General features: G+C 47.7%; 1 protein-coding gene and 1 pseudogene across 2 annotated transcripts in view; both read left to right on the top strand.

The window, feature by feature from the left end:
- The first annotated feature begins 156 nt into the window (after positions 1-156).
- On the top strand, positions 157-18,931 carry LOC146356275 (uncharacterized; annotated as a pseudogene). The gene is made up of 4 exons (XR_014787285.1): positions 157-245; positions 1,160-1,285; positions 4,645-15,412; positions 16,379-18,931. The product of XR_014787285.1 is annotated as an uncharacterized LOC146356275 (transcript).
- The window catches only part of LOC146356273 (uncharacterized), a 57,311-nt gene continuing 54,333 nt past the window's right edge, over positions 16,465-19,442 (top strand). The window contains exon 1 of the mRNA XM_084831869.1: positions 16,465-16,584. The gene's annotated coding sequence lies outside the window, so the exon portion shown is untranslated. The remainder of the gene's footprint in view (positions 16,585-19,442) is intronic.

Genomic DNA, 19,442 nt, shown 5'->3' with positions numbered 1-19,442 from the left:
CCCACAGAACTCTGTGAATGGAGGCCGCTTGAAAAGAGGCCGCCCAGCTCCTGGCCCTCGGTTTTCCGAGGGTTAAGTGAACCGAGCTCTGGCTCCTAGAGCGGCAGGAAGTTCCACGGGTGGGGAGTGGGGACGCTCGGAAGTGCCCCCGCCTTTGTCTTCGGGGAGCGAAATCCGCCCGGCGAGGCTCCCCGGCGAGGGACGAGGGGGAGCCTGAGGGGCGGCGGGGCTCAGGGGCGCGGAAGGTAGGAGGGGGCGCAGGGCATGGCCTTGCTTTGTGGGGGGCACTTCCTGGGGGCATTGGGGGCGCCCTGCAGCCGGGCGCCGTGCGGGGCACCAGGCGGCGCAGGGGCTCGTCCGGTGCCGCCCCCGGAGCGATACGCACGACGGCCCCGTGAGGCCGGCATCTCCCGCCCGGCCAGCGGCCTTCGGGGCCGGCGACTCCCGCAGCCGGCCTCCCTCCCTCCCTCGCGGGCGCTCGTGCAGGGGAGAGGAGCGCGCGCGGCGCTCCGAGCAACGCGGCATGCGGCGAAGCGCGCCCCCCCCCGGCGTCTGGGAGAGCCCGCGAGCGTCAGACGCCGGCGTTTGCCCCCGCGACGTCCGCCCAAGCCGGCAGCCGCAGCTGCTCCAGGCTCGAGTCGGGGTACGAAGCGGACTGTACGTCACGGGAACACGCGGGCCCGTGGATTCGCGCCGCACGGTCCGTTTCTTCGCGCCTCGGCCGTGTACGCGCAGGGGGATTTTTCTTTCAGGAGGGCCTGAAGTCCTGGGTCTTGCGGTCCGCAGGGAGGACGTCCCGCGGCGTCGCAGGCTGCTGCGGTTCGCCTCGGGGATGCTTGGCTGGGAAGCTCAGTGTGGCCGCAGCCGCCCCGACGTGAGGCAGTGCCTTCAGTCTTGCCCTTTAGAGGTCTGCTCAAGAACCATCTCTTCATGCAGGCGTTCCCTGCCGGGTGCCCCAGCCGGCATGGGGATGGGTGGCTAGTCATTAATTTACCATGTTTTCAGTCTTACCTTTTCTGTTTCTATCATTTCCGGAAGCCGCTTTGATAACCCGCTTGTATATAGATCTATGCAATAAATAAATAATACAACACGGCTACCTGTGTTTGTCTGTGTGTGTCATAAGAAATGCATTCTTTTTTTTTTCTTTTCCTTTCAGCTTCCAGTGTTCTTTGAGGAGGTGACTCTGGGCTTCTCCGAGGAGGAGTGGGCTGTGCTGGATCCAGGGTAAAGGGCTCTGTGTACAAGGAAGATCTGAAGGACATTAGCGGCGTGTGGCCTGTCGGTGAGGATCCCCTTTCCTTTCCTTGTGAGGGGAAAATAATTCATGCTTCTGTACGAGGTCCCACCAAAGAGGAACTTTCATTCTTCTGCAAATACCTCTAGTTATCCACTGCATTCCTCACAGAACCTCAGAGCTCTTTGACACTGTTCCACAGCCCTTGCCAATGTTCAGGTTTGGCTGCTGCAGTGTGCCCTCTGTGGGGCTGCCCTTGAGGAGGGTTTGTATACTGTAGTGGGTGCAGATTGCTGCTCCCAGATTGGTGTCAGGAATCCACTCTCTAGAGCACATCGCTCCAATACTGCATGATATTTACGATGATGAGAGGAAATGTCTAAAAAATACCGAGTCAGGCCATTTGTCCAGCCAACCCAGTATTGCCAACAATGATTGGCAGTGCCTCTCCAGCATTTCAGGCAGGATTCTTTGTTAGCACTAGCTGGAGATGCCAGGGATTGAACCTGGGACTTCCTTCATGCAAAGCATCCAAGCTCGAATCGAACTGTCAGTTTCACCTTTAAACCCCTGAATTGTTTGGGACCAGGCTATCTGAAGGACTCCCTCTTCTCACATACTGGACACCCGTTGATATCGCCGGGGGGGGGCTCTGCTCCTTATCCCACCACCATCTGAGGCTGGATCACCAGCTTTCTCTCCTGAACAATCCCCAAGAGCTTTCAGAAATCCATTAGATTCCATCAATCTCCTGGGGGTGGACCCATGCATATGGTCCCCCCTCCCCCCGCAGGAAGGAAGTAACACTGTTACTTTACATCTTGTACGAAGGCCTGGGTGACACCACTTAGGATTAAATTCAGGTTTGCCCACCTTCTGGTTGATTCCATGACCCAGTGGTCTCCAAACATTTTTGATCGCGCACCCATATCAGTAAAAATTTCTTGAGCATGCATCCCCAATATATGTATATTTATTTATAAATTATATACATGTACTACTGTACTAATATATTATGTACAATATAAGACATGCACAAAAAAAGAAATTTAAAAACGATGAGTTAAAGATGAAATGAACAATATTTCAATTTTTTTACATTTTATTTATTAATGGCACAAAGAACCTTTTTGCTCTCACTAAAATATCGTTATTAATAATCTTTAGTCAGAGCAATGTGATTGAATATGCTTCATTATGTTTGAAAATCTTGGTTTAACACTTTGTGATGCTGCGATTCGAAGGTCTGGTTCTAAGTTCGGTTTATTTCGATACTTGGTCTTAATGGCTGCCATAGGTGACGTAGCTGTCATCACACGCGCTTTCTTCTTGGCTTCATTCTGCCGAAGGAGAGTGGGGAGGGTTAATCTCCTTTCCGCTCTCCTTCGGCAGGATGGCAGCTGCTCCGGTACTGGCTTCCTCTCTCGTGCCTGGCAGGGACTGGCGCAGTTGCTCTCGGTGGCTGCGGCAGAGGCAGGATAGGACTGGAGCTGAGAGAGAAATGCCCTGGAGCTTCCCTCTCGGCTCATAGAATCATAGAATAGTAGGGTTGGAAGGGGCCTACAAGGCCATCGAGTCCAACCCCCTGCTCAATGCAGGAATCCAAGTCAGATTCCAGCCTCGTCTTGAACGCCACCAGTGTGGGAGAGCCCAGTGTGGGATGGGGCTCTCGTCCCATCCTGCCACCGCCGCCATCGTTGCACACCGTGGCAGCTCATCAGGGCAGCAGGAGGCTGCTGCATTATCTGGTGGCTTGTGCACCGCAATGGATCATCTTGCACACCTGTTCCAGGGCACAGTCATTTAGGGTATCCAGAAATTTAACTTCTGTGTTCTCCTTGAATTTAACGTGTTCAAGGTATGTGTCCGGACCATGCATTTACCCAGTCAATGTGGGGGTAATTGAAGACACCCGTTGTTACAACACTTCCTCATCTGGAGTCCTCCCTGATTTCATTTTCATTTCAAGATCACCGTGAGCCTTCTGGTCTGGGGGATGGTAGCATGTTTATTTATGTATTTATTACATTTCTATACCATCCAATAGCTGAAGCTCTCTGGGCGGTTCACAACAATTAAACCAAAAAAACCATCATAAAATACAATATAAAATGTAAAAGTTTAATACTACAATATAAAAGTACAAACCACAATAAAACCTAGCAGCAGTGCAGAGATTTAAGAAACAATAACAGATTTAAAACCACAGAGCTAATGTTCCTAGAACTTAACTAGTTTTGGAGCCTGGTATTCTCACCCACAGCGCTTCTGTGGAAGACTCTGGCCCTTGTAGATTTTCAAGTCTGCTCAGGACTATTCCGTCTTTGACATGCACAGCAACACCTCCTCCAGGACGCCCTTCCCTCTCCTTCCTGTAGGGTTTATATGCAGAGGTGACCGCATCCCCCCGGTTCTCCCCATTCCACCAGTTTCCATAATGGCCGCTACATCTAGGTTCTCCATGATCTCAGGCAGTGGTGTTTTCTGGCCCTGCTACACTGGGGAGATCCTGTTCCCAGGAGATTGTGGGGTTCAAATCTGGGACATTATGTGTTCAAGGTATGAGATGTATCTCTGAGCGATTCCAGGCAGCCAAATGCGTGGATGCAGTTTAGCGTGAGCAGTGGTGTAAGTCTGCCAGAATTGGGCTCCTGTCTTATCATAATATCTGCATATCATTATATGTATTGATTTAAAATGACTTGCCTCTAAGGCAAAAGGGCTCCCTCAAGGCAGTGTACAGACTTCAGAAAACATCCTTATTGTACAGTTACATTTAACTATAAAGTCCACACTCCTGCAGTGAAGAAGCTCAACTTCCCAGCATCCTTCACGCCATAGCCATCATTTGTCTCTTCCTGGTAGCAATACACTTCTTCCTGGTAGTATATTCCTAGTAGTCAAGTGATAGGACGTTGGCTACCATATTTGGTAGGATGAGGGGGACACAGTGGGATTGGGTGCATGGATAGGATCAGAGAGTGCAAAAAGCAGTTCAGATGGAGAGTCCTGGCTCAGGGCTCAGTACTGAGGATCATGAAAGTGTCTGGGAACTCTTGGCTTGCCTAGGTCATGGCCTTGTAAAGCTGCAGGCTGCTCCTCTTCCTCGTTCTAGAAGTTTCTTCTTGGGAGGAATTGGGCAAACTCTCCTGAATTTCAGTGTACGGATGCTGTAGTAGCCGCACAGAATTAAAATGAATGTGGCCTTGGAAAGTATTTTGATTTACTCCTCAGTGGGCAGAGCGCCTCTTTGGAGTGGTGGGTTTTGATCTTACTTTTGGAGATAAAGTTGGATTAGGCTTACAGAACTGAGGTGTTCCTTTCTCTTTAAGTCCATCAAATTAATTCCCTAATGTGTGAGTGGCTTTCTTCTTTGCATTTAAGTTCTGTTTCTGTTTGTCTTTCAGGCAGAGATGTGTGGGAGAAAATAAATTAAAAGAACACATCAAGTGTCTGAGGAAAGTGATGACTGACCAGACATGGAAGAGAATGTTGGGAATCAAAATGGGATGAACAAGCTGGAGGAAAACCAAAGGAATAAAGAGAAGAATAAATGTCTGAATGCTGACCTCCATGCAATTATGGTACAACAAAAAACACCCAAAGAAAAGAGGGAGAAGAAATGTCCTGTGTGTGGAAAAACGTTCACTTGTAAATCAGCCTTGGATGATCATTGTAAAACCCACGCGGTAGAGAAACAATATAAATGCCTTGTACGTGGAAAGGGCTTTATTTCCAGGCACAGCCTTACTCGTCATCAGATAATTCACAGAGAAGACAAGCCATTTAAATGTCTGGAGTGTGGAAAGAGCTTCGATGACAAGCATGACCTTGCTGAACTTTGAAAAGCCATTTATCTTTCTAGAGTGTGGAAAAGCCTTTAATCAGAAGGGGGCACTTACTATCCATCAAAGAATACACTCAGTGTCAGTGGAGAAGCCATTTAAATGCTTGGAGTGTGGAAAGACCTTCATTTACCGGCACGGCCTTACTCGTCATCAGATAATTCACAGAGAAGACAAGCCATTTAAATGTCTGGAGTGTGGAAAAAGGTTCAGCTGGAAGAGTGCCCTTGAATCACATCAACGAATACACAGAGGGGAGAAACCATTTGAATGTTTGCAATGTGGAAAGAGCTTCCAGTGGAAGGTGAGCCTTGCAACACATCAGAGAATTCACACAGGAGAGAAACTGAAACCATTTGAATGTTTGCAGTGTGGAAAGAGCTTCATGGACAGTCGTAGCCTTACTCGTCATCAGATGATTCACAGAGAAGACAACCCATTTAAATATGCTGAGTGTGGAAAGAGCTTCAGTGACAATTATGACCTTGCTAAACATCGAAGAATTCACACAGGAGAGAAGCCATTTCTCTGGAGTGTGGAAAAGCCTTTAATCAGAAGGGGGCACTTACTATCCATCAAAGAATACACTCAGGGGAGAAAACATTTAAATGCTTGGAGTGTGGAAAGAGCTTCATTTATCGGCATGGCCTTACCCATCATCAAATAATTCACAGAGAAGACAACACATTTAAATGTCTGGAGTGTGGGAATAGCTTCGGCAACAAGCACGACCTTGCCAGACATCAAAGAATACACACAGGAACCACTGGAATGTTCGCAGTGTGGAAAGAGCTTCAGTCAGAGGAATAGCCTTATAAATCATCAGACAACTCAAACAGAAGAGAAACCATTTAAATGCCTGGAGTGCGGAAAGAGTTTCAGGCTGAAGGGTGCCTTGACAGCACATAAAATTATTCACCACACGGGAAAAGGATATCCATGCTTGAAGTGTGGGAAGGGCTTCAATTGCCCTTCAATTGCCCTTCTGCGCTTAATCACCACCAAAGAACTCACACAAGGGGTAAACCACTTAAATGCTTGGAATGTGGAAAGAATTTCAGATGGAGAATGTCTCTTACGTTACATCAAAGTACTCACACAGAGAAGAAACTGCTTAAATGCCTAGAGTCTGGAAAGAGCTTCAGGTGGAAGCAAAACCTTTCTTCACATCAAAGAACTCACACAGGGCAGAAACCATTTAAATGCTCAGGGTGTGGAAATAGCTTCTCCATAAAAAGGGACCTCATTTACCATCAAAGAACTCACGCAGGGGAAAAACCATTTAAATGCTTGATGTGTGGAAAGTGCTTCAGTCAGAGGGGAACCCTTACTGCACATCAAAGAACTCACCCAGGGGAGAAACCTTTTGAATGCCTGAAGTGTGGAAAAAGATTCCGCCAGAGGGGTGCCCTCCAGTACCATCAAGGAACTCACACACACACCTCTTCGGAGGAGGAGGAGTCTGATGCTCTGGAACAACCCTCTCCCACAGCAGACCTGGGGCAACAGGAGGGATCCTGTGACACCGATGCCACATCTGAGGTTCCCAGCAAATCATTGAACCCTGTCACGAGCCCAGCCGTGATTCCAGATTCCCCTCCCTCCACCCATGGCACACCAAAGCTCCAAGGGCAGTGTATCATCTGGGATACTTGGAGCCATGGTGGCAGTGCCTACCGACTCCCAGAATACCCTTTCGCCCAGGAAATACACATCTGTAAGGGCCTACTCAGGAGGAACAGTGTACTTATGAGGCAGCCTCAGATACCACTGCGAAACCAGGGTCAGCCAGAATATATGCTCTCGGTGTTCTCCAGACTTTCCTTGGTTTCCTGCTCCCTAGAGCTGTTTGACTCCATTTACGGTTGGGAGGCAGGAGCAGCTATTTAAGTGTCTGGATTATAAAAGGGGCTGGAGGCAGGGCTCATGTCTTACTTTACATGAAAGAAGCCTCACGGTACAAATGCTTTAAATAACCGTGGGTGGTTAGATTAATTATTCCCTTTTTCCATACTCTGGTTCCTTTTAAGGACATAATTTTGTCAAACAATGTGTAAAAAATAGATTATTTTATTATTATTAAATTTATTAATCGCCCATCTGGCTGGTCACCCAGCCACTCTGGGCGATGTACAGCATATAATAAAACAGTTTAAAACAATAAAATTCTACAATAAAAATGTTTTCTAAAATTACCCTAACCCACCCCAAATGCCTGCCTGAACAACCACGTTTTTAATGCACGGCGTAAGCTCATTAAAGAAGGGGCATGGCGGAGTTCCCTAGGGAGGAAGTTCTGCAGAGGGGGGGCCACCACAGAAAAGGCCCTCTCCCTCGTCCCCACCAGTCTAGCTATCCTCTTATTTCCAACTCTGTCTGTTACCAGAAAGTTTTATAATTTAGCAGAGTGGGAGACTTGACTTTGACAGATTCTGCCTTCCCTTTACAGCCCCCTGGAACCCCCTGAGTGTTCCGTAAAGTGTTGGGTGATCCTTTAGCACAGTGTGGGAGGTGACACTGCAGGCTGTGGAAGAAAGGGGGATTTTGCAAAAGTCACATCCCCCCCTTCCTTCCACTTACAGAAGCGTTTTCCCCCCACCCCTTCCCCTGCTTTCCATGACACCTGGAGAAACAGCAGATGCATGGGGGGAAGCCAAACCCAAGACAAAGGAGAAGAAGGCGGCCCCTCCCTTCCCTCGACAAACTTCCACCAAACTGGCAGTAGAATCGCAGTTTAACCCTGACACTCAGTGCTCTGTTTCGTAAAGTTTGTGGGGTTCCTTCTTCCACGAATATCCTTGGAAAGGATGCAGCTTCCAAGGAAAGAGGATGGCTTGGCTTTCCAGAATTGGTCATATCATCAGGGTCAAAATCAAAGAAAGGAACAGCTGTACCAATTGAATTCCCAAGGCATTTCGACAATGGCCTTTATTGAGGGAAAAACTCTTAGTTTTAGAAAACTCTTAGTTTTCCCTGTCCCTTGCTTCTTCCAAAGGAGAGATTTTGGTTTCCAGCCTTACAGCTGTTTTTTCTCATCCCTTTTGGTGCTGCTGCTTCTATCATCAGGTCTCTTTGTTAATGTGTACACAAGTTTGGTCTTTTCCACTTCGATCTGCTTTTCCACCTTGGTCCGTTTTGGAATCTTCTAACGTGGATCCTCTCCCTAAACGGAGGGCGTTAGGTTCTCGGCACAAACGCAGAGGGTTCCTCCCACAGTTACGGTGTTAGAGAGGTGAAGCACGTAATCTCACGTCAGTTACGTTTTGATCCATTTTGTCATGAGAAATCGACTCTGTGGGGAAACCCAAATTTAAAAATTGGTATGAAGATGTCTTTTGTGATGGAACAGGATGGACAAGTTGATTTTTTCCTTGGATCGACTAGTGAGTGGTGGTGATGGTTTTCTGTCATTCTCGGCTTGGTGTGCCAAATAGGATTTGCCTGCTATGGTTGAATGGCAATACTTGCAACTGCGACCTTTCTTAGACTCCAGGTTTGGCCCAGCTGCATTTACCGCTTCAGAGCACTTCTTGAGGCTGATCACTCATATCGACGCATGATCCATGTTTAGCAATACTTATCATTAGGGGATTTGGAGCCCAGTGCTGTCAGTGTGCTGACGATACACAGCTCTGAATCAGGTGAGGCTGCACAAGTCCTGGATCAGTGCCTAGACTCAGTCATGGGCTAGATGAGGGCCAATAAACTGAAGCTGAATCCTGGCAAGAAAAGCCCTGTGGGTGAGTGGCTCCTGGGTCTGGGAGGTGGGCTCACCGTCTATTTTGGATGGGATTCCACTCCCGTTGAAAGATCAGGTGTGTAGTCTGGGGGTGCTCTCAGATCCGTCACTGGAGGTTCTTTTGGCCATCGTACCTTGGAGTACTTTTTGCCAGCGTTGGCTGGTTCATCAGCTACACCCCTCTCTTGACAGGGACAGCTTGGCCACAGTGGTACAGGTGCTAGCAACCTCAAGGCTGGATCACTACAATGCACTTTATGTGGGGCTGCCCTTAAGGCTTGGGCAGACCACAGCGGCTCGGCTGTTGTCAGGAGCTGGCCCTTTTCAGCATGCAGCTCCGTTGCTCAGGGAAATCCACTGACTGCTTATTTATTAGTGAGCCTTGGTACTAGTATATAAAGCCCTCAACAACTTGGGAGCAGGATACCTGAGACAGCGCCTCCTCCCCTATCAACCTGCCTGATCACTGAGGTCACCAGAGGGGATGCTCCTGGTGGTTCCACATGGACCTATGGCTGGATTGGAGTCCACCCAGAGAAGGCCCTTCAGTGGGGTGGCCCCCTTTCTGGAATTCCCTGCCTCTGGAGGTCAGGCAGGTATCAACATTGTTTTTTATCCAGCACCTTCTGAAAACATCTTGAATTCAGGAAGCCTTCCTTGACTGGCTTGCCACAGGTGTTATAGTTATTTTAAAAATAACTATTTTGAATATGTGGTTTTATTCTTGCACATTCTTATTTTTTATCTTTTATTGTTCACTGCTCTGGAATCTGTGTAGATGTGGAGCGGATTCCAGCATTGAACAGGGGGTTGGACTTGATGCTCTTATAGGCCCCTTCCAACCCTTCTATTCTATGATTCTATTACATAAATGTAAATAAAATAAAATAATAAATACTTGGTGAATAAATTTTATACACAGGGTCTTAACCAGGAATGGAATAGGGAGGGGCAATCAATGGAGGGCTACTTTACATCTGTATCCGAAGCGACTATGGATCTCAGGTTCCGCTGTAGTTAGACAAAATTCTTCTGTGTGCATTGGACACGGCAACATCTTTTCAATAAGGATTTGTCTAAGTTGCCTAATCGCTGGAGGTGTCACACAGCTAATGCTTCTTTTAACCATATGCCTTGGCATTGCCCAATAGTTGCTTCTTTTGGGGAGGAGGCTTTGGATGGCTTTAAAAGGTGATTAGAGAAATTCCTGGAGAAGAAGGCTGTCAGTGGCTACTAGTCCTGATGGCTCTATGCTACCTCCAGTACCAGAGGCAGTATGCCTGTACACCAGTTGCTGGGGAACGTGGGTTGGAAGGTGCTGTTGCACTCATTCCTGTTTGTGGGCTTCCCATGGGGAGCTGATTGGCTACTGTGTGAACAGAATCCTGGACTATTATTTATTTCATTTCTATACCGCCCAATAGCCGAAGCTCTCTGGGTTGTTCACAAAAATTAAGTACCGTAAGAACTCTTGGTCTGATCCAGCATGGCTCTTCTTATGTTCTTATATTATTATACAGATAAACTTTGAATTGCAGCACTTTTTAATACTTACTGATGTACTTGTCCTCTTAACTTCGAGGAAGCAGGTAGATAACTTAATGCACGGTCAATGCAAATGGATTCTCCGCGCCCTTTTAAATGCTCACCTCCTGTAATGCAATGGACTGAGGACCTGACACACTTTCAACAGTGGAGCCGGGGTTATATAGGTGCCACTTGCGAATGCATAGTTCTATGGATAATTCTTAGCCCTGTTTTCGTATATGTATATTTCATACACTTGCAATGAAACTGATGCACTCAAATCTATGTACCTTTAAATTTAATTCCACAGAAGCCCTTGGGAGCTGCATTCCAGTGGTGGACAGGGCAGAAGGAGCCAGCCAGAAATACCAATATATTTTAGCTTCTAGCTCTTCCTGCAGGTAACTAGGCCTTTGTTGTTGTTCAGTCGTTAAGTCATGTCCGACTCTTCATGACCCCATGGACCACAGCACGCCAGGCCTTCCTGTCCTGCGCCCTCTCCCGTAGTGTGCTCAAGTTCATATTCATTGCATCGGTGATGCTATCTAGCTGTCTCATCCTCTGCCGTCCCCTTCTCCTTTTGCCTTCAGTCTTTCCCAGCATCAGGGTCTTTGCACAAAAGATTTTCTTGTAAAGTGAAGCCATAAGCTATGCCGTGCAGGGCCACCCAAGATGGACAGGTCATGGCAGAGAGTTCTGACAAAATGTGGTCCACTGGAGAAGGAAATGGCAACCCACTCCAGTATTCCTGGCCAGAAAACCCCATGGAACGTATCACAAGGCTAAAAGAGATGACGCCGGAAGATGAGCCCTTCAGGTCGGAAGGTGTCCAATATACTACTGGGGAAGAGCAGAGGGAATTTCCAAGTAGCACCAGAAAGAGTGAAGCAGGTGGGCCAAAGCCGAAAGGACACTCAGCTGTGGATGTGTCTGGTGGTGAAAGGAAGTCCGATGCTGTAAAGAACAATATTGTTTAGGAACCTGGAATGTCAGATCAATGAATCAAGGTAAGCTGGAGGTGGTCAAACATGAGATGGCAAGATTGAACATCGACATCTGGGGAATCAGCGAACTCAAATGGACAAGCATGGGAGAATTTAATTCCGGTGACCATTATATCTACTACTGTGGGCAACAATCCCGTGGAAGAAATGGAGTAGCACTCATAGTCAACAAAAGGGTGGGAAAAGCAGTACTGGGGTACAATCTCAAAAACAATAGAATGATCTCAGTACGAATCCAAGGCAAACCATTCAACATCACAGTAATTCAAGTCTGTGCCCCAACCGCTGAGGCCGAAGAAGCAGAGGTTGATCGGTTCTGTGAAGACCTACCACACCTTCTCGAACTAACACCAAAAAAAGATGTCCTCTTCATCATAGGGGATTGGAATGCTAAAGTAGGAAGTCAAAAAATCACTGGGATAACAGGAAAGCATGGCCTTGGTGTACAAAATGAAGCAGGACAAGGACTAATAGAGTTTTGCCAAGAGAACACGCTGATCATAGCAAACACGCTTTTCCAACAGCACAAGAGGCGACTCTACACATGGACATCACCAGATGGTCAATATCGAAATCAGATTGATTATGTCCTTTGCAGCCAAAGATGGAGAAGCTCTATACAGTCAGTAAAAACAAGACCTGGAGCTGACTGTGGCTCAGATCATGAGCTGCTTCTTGCAAAATTTCAGCTGAAATTGAAGAACGTAGGGAAAACCACTAAACCATTCAGGTATGACCTAAATCATATCCCTGATGAATATACAGTGGAGGTGACAAACAGATTGAAGGGATTAGACCTGATAGACAGAGTGCCTGAGGAACTATGGACGGAAGTCCGTAACATTGTTCAGGAGGCAGCAACTCAATCTATCCCAAAGAAAAAGAAATGCAAGAAAGCAAAGTGGCTGTCTGATGAGGCTTTACAAGTAGCTGAGGAAAGAAGGGAAGCAAAAAGCAAGGGAGAAAGGGGAAGATATATCCAACTGAATGCAGAGTTCCAGAGAAAAAGCAAGGAGAGACAAGAAGGCCTTCTTAAATGAACAATGCAAAGAAATCGAGGAAAACGAGATCTCTTCAAGAAAATCGGAGATCTCAAGGGAACGTTTTGTGCAAAGACAGGCATGATAAAGGACAAAGAAGGCAGGGACCTAACAGAAGCAGATGAGATTAAGAAGAGGTGGAAAGAATACACAGAAGAACTATACAGGAAAGATCTTAAGGTCCCCGATAGCCATGATAGTGTGGTCACTGAACCTGAGCCGGACATCCTAGAGAGTGAAGTCAAGTGGGCCTTAGGAAGCATTACTAACCACAAAGCTAGCGGAGATGACAGTCTTCCAGCTGAGCTATTTAAAATCCTAAAAGATGATGCTGTTAAAGTGCTGCACTCAATATGCCAACAAATTTGGAACACTCAACAGTGGCCACAAGGCTGGAAACGGTCAGTTTACATTCCAATTCCAAAGAAGGGCAATGCCAAAGAGTGTTCAAACTACCGCACAATTGCGCTCATTTCACATGCCAGCAAGGTGATGCTCAAAATCCTACAAGCTAGGCTTCAGCAGTATGTGAATCGAGAACTACCGGAAGTACAAGCGGGGTTCGGAAGAGGCAGAGGAACTGGAGATCAAATCGCCAACATTCACTGGATCATGGAGAAAGCAAGAGAATTCCAGAAAAACGTCTATTTCTGCTTCATTGACTATGCTAAAGCCTTTGATTGTGTGGATCACAACAAACTGTGGCAACTTCTGAAAGAGATGGGAATACCAGACCACCTTACCTGTCTCCTGAGAAACCTGTATGAGGGTCAAGAAGCAACGGTAAGAACCAGACATGGAACAACCAATTGGTTCAAAATTGGGAAAGGAGTATGACAAGGCTGCATATTGTCACCCTGCTTATTTAGCTTATATGCAGAGTACATCATGAGAAATGCCGGCTTGGATGAATCACAGGTCAGAATTAAGATTGCTGGGAGAATTATCAACAACCTTAGATATGCAGACGATGCCACCCTAATGGCAGAAAGCGAAGCAGATCTAAAGAGTCTCTTGTTGAGGGTGAAAGGGGAGTCTGCAAAAGCTGGTTTGAAACTCAACATTAAAAAAACTCAGATCATGACATCTGGCCCCATCACTTCCTGGCATATGGAAGGGGAAGAAATGGAAGCAGTGACAGATTTTATTTTCTTGGGCTCCAAGTTCACCGCAGATGCTGACTGTAGACATGAAATTAAAAGACGCTTCCTCCTTGGGAGGAAAGCTATGGCAAACCTAGACAGCATAGTAAGAAGCAGAGACATCACCTTGTCGACAAAGGTCCATCTAATCAAAGTTATGGTTTTCCCAGTAGTAATGTATGGCTGTGAGAGCTGGACTGTAAGGAAGGCTGACCGCCGAAGAATTGATGCTTTCGAACTGTGGTGCTGGAGAAGACTCTTACGAGTCCCCTGGACTGCGAGGAGGTCAAATCAGTCCATCCTAAAGGAAATCCACCCTGAGTGCTCATTGGAAGGACAGATACTGAAGCTGAAGCTCAAATACTTTGGCCACCTAATGCGAAGAGAAAACTCTCTGGAAAAGACCCTGATGCTGGGAAAGATTGAAGGCAAAAGGAGAAGGGGACGACAGAGGATGAGATGGCTAGATAGCATCACCGATGCAATGAATATGAACTTGAGCACACTCCGGGAGAGAGCGCAGGACAGGAAGGCCTGGCGTGCTGTGGTCTATGGGGTCACGAAGAGTCGGACATGACTTAACGACTGAACAACAACTGGCTGGTGGGCCTCAGGGTTTGAGTATAAAGCAAGCAAACAATACCTAGAACCTGCAAAGCTTAAGTCCGCCCAGGCCGGTCCTACTGCGAAGATGCTCAGGGGCTGCATCAGTGATGAATGGACTCCCACTTTGCGTAGCGGGTCACTCGGACTACCCTGAAGCAAGTAATGGACGATGGAGGGATGCTTCTGAATGGACTATAGTGGGTAAAAAGTCTGACCCACTTGCACTTTCCTCCCTGCTGCCTCCCCCACTTTTTTCCCAATCTACTAGACACAGAGAGAAACACAGTTTCTCACAGTTTCTGAGAAACACACACAAACAGTTGCTCATGGTTGCCAGTTTTAAGGTGAGACTTGCCTCCCCCTTCATAAGCTAGTTCTCATTTTAAGCCTAGCTGCTATCTTTTGGCTCATTTCCTAAATTAAAATGGCTTTCTTTAAAATGCCTCACGTCCATTACGTCTTTTTGAACACAAACACTGAAAACTGGATCTAGCCAGCCAAAGCTGTGATCCACACCAGGGGAAGACTTTCATATCCTTGAGTTGGACTTAAGCAGAGGCTCAGCACCGATTTACGGGCTGATTTGCAATGGGCTTCAGAGTGTGGAGAGGTCAAAGAGGTGGGGATTGAGTCCATTGGAGTCCCAAAAACTCTTCAGAAAAAAAAAGACACTTGGGGGTGAGCTCCAGAGTGGGGAGGAAAGAGAGGTTTTGGAGGGGGTTGTCCTAACAAGGGAGGGTGCAGCCAGGCTAATCCTGACGCACGGTCACAATGGGAAAAGGGGCTCAAAATATATTCATGATATATTTATGCATTTTATTGTAAGCCGCCTTGGGAGGGCTTCTGCCTTGAAAGGCGGCCAAGAAATATTTTAAATAAATACTCTTTTCTGGTACCTTGTGCACTGTTCTACCATGCACCCACCTCACTGCATCCTCCTTGGCCTACCACATTGGGTACCCAGCTTCCTGACACTTGAGTAGCTGGTCCCATGAACTGAGCAGAGGTGTGTGACTGCCAGGAAGAGACAAATGATGGCTACAACGTAAAGCATGCTAGGAAAGCGAGTTCTACTTCAGGATGCTGTGCATGGTAGATGTCCTCCAAGGGTTGGACGAACCGAGCTCTGGCTCCTAGAGAGGCAGGAAGTTCCGCGGATGGGGAGTGGGGGAGCACTCGGAAGTGCCCCCTCCGCCTTCCGGAAGGGAAATCCGCCGGCGAGGCTCCCTGGAGGGGGAGCCTGAGGGGACGGAGGGCTCCGCGGCACGGATGGTAGGCGGGGGGCGGCGGACGTGGCCTTGCTTTGTGGGGGGGCATTTCCTCGCGGGGGGAGGGATGGGGGCGCCTTGCGGACGGGCTCCGGCAGGGCATCAGGGGCGCGCCTGACTCGCCCGCGGACGGCGGCGCCGGCAGTCCTGGCCGCCCGGTTCCCTGAGCGCGCGCGGGGAGCTGCGCACGGGCAGCGCGAGTGCTTCCTCCTCGGTTCGGGGCCGAAGGGGCTCGGCTGCCCTTCTTTGGCCTCCGTGGCAGCAAGACGTCAGGGCTGCCCAGGAGGAGCCCCAGTGACGAAGCGTCTCAGCCCGGGGACAAAAGGCCGGCAGCCAAGCGGGTCAAGCAGCTGTGCGAGGGAAAGGCGAGTGCAATTACTTGACCATCTATTGAAGGGCCTCAGGTAGTCATTTAAACTCGAGAGATAGGAGCTGAAGCCAAAGCAAGGGCCCAGCCAAATCTCAGAGGGATAGCCCCTTACAAACTTACGAGAGAGAGCTGAATGTGGCGCGAGGGGGGGTGGGAATCCAGCATGAACTTGGAGGCCTGGCAGCCTTTCACGGCAGGGACTCCTGAGAGGTTGAAAAGAACCTCAGCTGCGTGTTTTAAACCAGCCCCAAGCTTGGGAAGGGAGAACAGGAGTCTGCTGAAAGCAGGAAAAAATGCTGGCTAGCTTCGTTTGGGCTCAGTTCAGGCTCAGGCTTTAGGCCTTAAAGAACAGTCCATTCAGTAAAGCAGGTTTTTAAGTTCAGCATATCGTTTAAGTTTTTAAAAACACAGAAAAAGGGTGCAGGCCTTGCAAGCCACAGCCTCCCCTTCTCCCCCCAATAGGTCTCCCATTCACTATTGTTAAATAGTTCTCTTTCCTAAATAAGAATCACCATTCCCTGGGGGATCAACTGATCTACATCGTCAGCCGCTGAACGCCAGTGCTGCAGAAGCTCACACACAGCCTCCCTTGCTTTTCAGATGAGGCCCTGCACTGTAGCAGCAGTTGGGCCTGTCTGTATAAGGAGGCACACTTGCGAGGGAGCCAGCTGTCCAAGCGTGAGGAGCCCCAGTGACGAAGCGTCTCCGCCCCAGGAACAAAAAGCGTCAGCAAACAAGTGAGTTAAGCAACTGTGCAGGTTTAGCAGCAGGGCAGTCCGCTCTTTGCTCCCTATGCCGTACTCACAGTAAGTAACTGTAAATAAATAACTTTAAATAATTTCCCCACCTTCTTGTAGTAAACAACTATGATTTCCGGGAAAATCACACCCAAATAAAAAACCAGTCATGAAGGCAGAAAGCCAGCAGGGGGGAACTATCCAGTGTATTGCGCTAAGCGCCACATGTATGACTATCTACCTGCTGGACAGAAGTCGGGGGTGGGTGCTTTACGTAATGAGCTCTAGGCTCTCAGGGAACAAGTTTGTTCCCTTGAGACCAAGGTTGCTGACCTGGAGAAGCTAAGAGAGACAGAGAGGTTGGTAGATAAGACCTTCATGGTCCTATTAGCTGCGTCCTACTCGCAGGGTGACAGCTGCTCTGCTGTCACGGAGAATGCGGATCTTGGGGAAAGAGGGTGTCATTCTGAGGAAGAGGGAAATTATCCTTTCTGTTCCTCGGAAGATGAGCAAATATCCTCTCACTACCTTGTGGTAGTGGGAGATTTGATCATTAGACAAATAGACTGTTGGGTTTGTGATGGGTGTGTAGATCACATAGTGAACTGCTTGCCTGGTGCGAAGGTTGCGGCTATCACGTGCCGTCTAGATAGCCCAGTAGATAGTGCTGGGGTAGAGTCAGTGGTCGTAGTCCATGTTGGTACCAAGGATGTGGGAAAATGTAGTTGTGAGGTCCCGGAAGCCAAATTTAGGTTGCTAGGTAGGAGGTTGGAATCCAGGGCCACCAAGGTGGATTTCTCTGAAATGCTACCTGTTCCATGTGCAGGGCCAGCTAGACAGGCAAAGCTGAGGAGTGTCCATGCATGGATGAGATGGTGGTGCAGGAAGAAAGGAGTCAGATTTGTTAGGCACCAAGTCCAAGAGTTTGCCGGCATGGTTAACGAGCAGTGTTAAGGGAGCTATTAGAGAAAAAGAGAGCTTTCTTCAGAAAATGGAAGTTTTGCCCAAGCAAGGAAACATCAAAGCCAACAATACAGAATTCTTTAAATATATCAGAAGCAAAAACCAGCTAGGGAGGCAGTTAGGCCATTGGATGATAATGGGAAGCTGAATGAATTCTTTTCATCCGTCTTCACTGAAGGAGATATAGGACAGATCCCTGTGCCTGAACAGATGTTTTCAGGAAGGGAGTGTGAGGAACTGAGGTAAACAGTGGTGACAAAAGATGACATTCTCAACCTTATTGATAAATTGAAAGCAAATCAATTACTGGGCCCAGATGGTATCCATCCTACAGTTCTTAAAGAACTCAGATATGAAATTGCTGATCTTCTAACCAAAACAGGCAACATGTCCCTAAGATCAGCCTCTATACCAGAGGACTGGAAGATGGCCAATGTAACACCAATTTTTAAAAAGGGATCCAGGGGGGATCTGGGAAATTACAGGGCAGTTAGCTTAACATCTGTTCTGGGTAAATAGGTTGAAGGCATTATTAAAGATAAAATTATTAAGCACATAGAAGGACAAGCCCTTCTGAAAAAAGAATCAACATGGCTTCCACAAAGGTAAGTCCTGTCTCACTAACCTTTCAGAGTTCTTTGAGAGTGTCAATAAACATGTAGACAGGGGTGATGTGGTGTGTGTGTGTGATAGGAATGCATTCTTTTTTTCTTTTTCCTTTCAGCTCACAGTGTCCTTTGAGGAAGTGACCGTGGGGTCCTCCAAGGAGGAATGGGATCTGCTGGATCCAGGGTAGGGGGCCCTCTGTACAAAGAAGAGATGAGGGAGGAATAGAGGCACGTGGCCTCAGTGAGGATCCCTTTTCCCTTCCTTGTGAGAGGAAAATAATGCTTCTCTTCTAGGTCCCACCAAAGAAGGATTTTGGTTCTCCTGCAAATACCCCTAGTTATCCACTGCATTCCTCACAGAACCTCCCTCCTCAGAGCTCTTTGACACTTCAACACAGCCCTTGCCAAGGTTAAGGTTTGGCTACTGAAGTATGCTCTCTGTGGGGCTGCCTTTGAGGAGGGTCTCTATACTGAAATGGGTGCAGATTGCTGCTACCAGGTCAGTGTCAGGAATCCATTCTCTGGAGCACATCACTCCAATACTGTATGATGTTTCCTATGATCAGGGGAAACAGTTGAAAAGTACTTTGTCAGTTTGTCAGTCCATTTGTCCATCTAACCCAGTATTGTCAACAATGATTGGCAGTATCTCTCCAGCAATTCAGGCAGGATTCTTTCCTCACACTAGCTGGGATTGAACCCAGGACTTCTTTCATGCAAAGCATCCAAGTTCAAATCAAACTGTCAGTTATCACCTTTAAAGAACATAAAAAGAGTCACACTGGATCTGGCCAAGGGTCCATGTAGTCCAGCATTCCATTCACACAGTGGCCAACCAGCTGTTGAGCAGGAACCCACAAGCAGGACATCAGCGCAACAGCACGCTCGCACCCATGTTCCCTAGCAACTGGTGTACAGTTGTTGTTCTTTAACCAGTTACTGATCTATAAGGGGACCTGTCCTCTTTTTCCGTGACTGCTAAGTTTACTCAGGAGTCTTGGGTGAGACACTTTGTCAAAAACCTTTTGGAAGTCCAAGTAAGCAATGTCTACCGTGGTGATCACCCCTGTACTCTTGTTTATTGACACTCTCAAAGAACTCTAAAAGGTTAGTGAAACAGGACCTACTGTGGAAGAAAACGTCACAGCTTATTCTGAGCATTCACCTCTTTATTCACAGAAAACGAAAGAAACAGAAGCATACGTATGGGGTGATTCCTCTAAAAATCTTGTAAGGAGGTTCTCCACGTTTACAATTCAAACAAAAGTTTTAAGAGGCACAGTCATGGCTTATACTGATTGGATACAGAAGACTACAGGGGCAGGACAAGTTGTATAATACTTCTGATTTGTTAGT

Source organism: Heloderma suspectum, chromosome 2, assembly GCF_057233095.1.
Source record: "Heloderma suspectum isolate Gila_16-S chromosome 2, 16-S_ref, whole genome shotgun sequence".
NCBI lineage: Eukaryota > Metazoa > Chordata > Lepidosauria > Squamata > Helodermatidae > Heloderma > Heloderma suspectum.
This window is presented reverse-complemented; position numbering and strand designations above follow the sequence as displayed.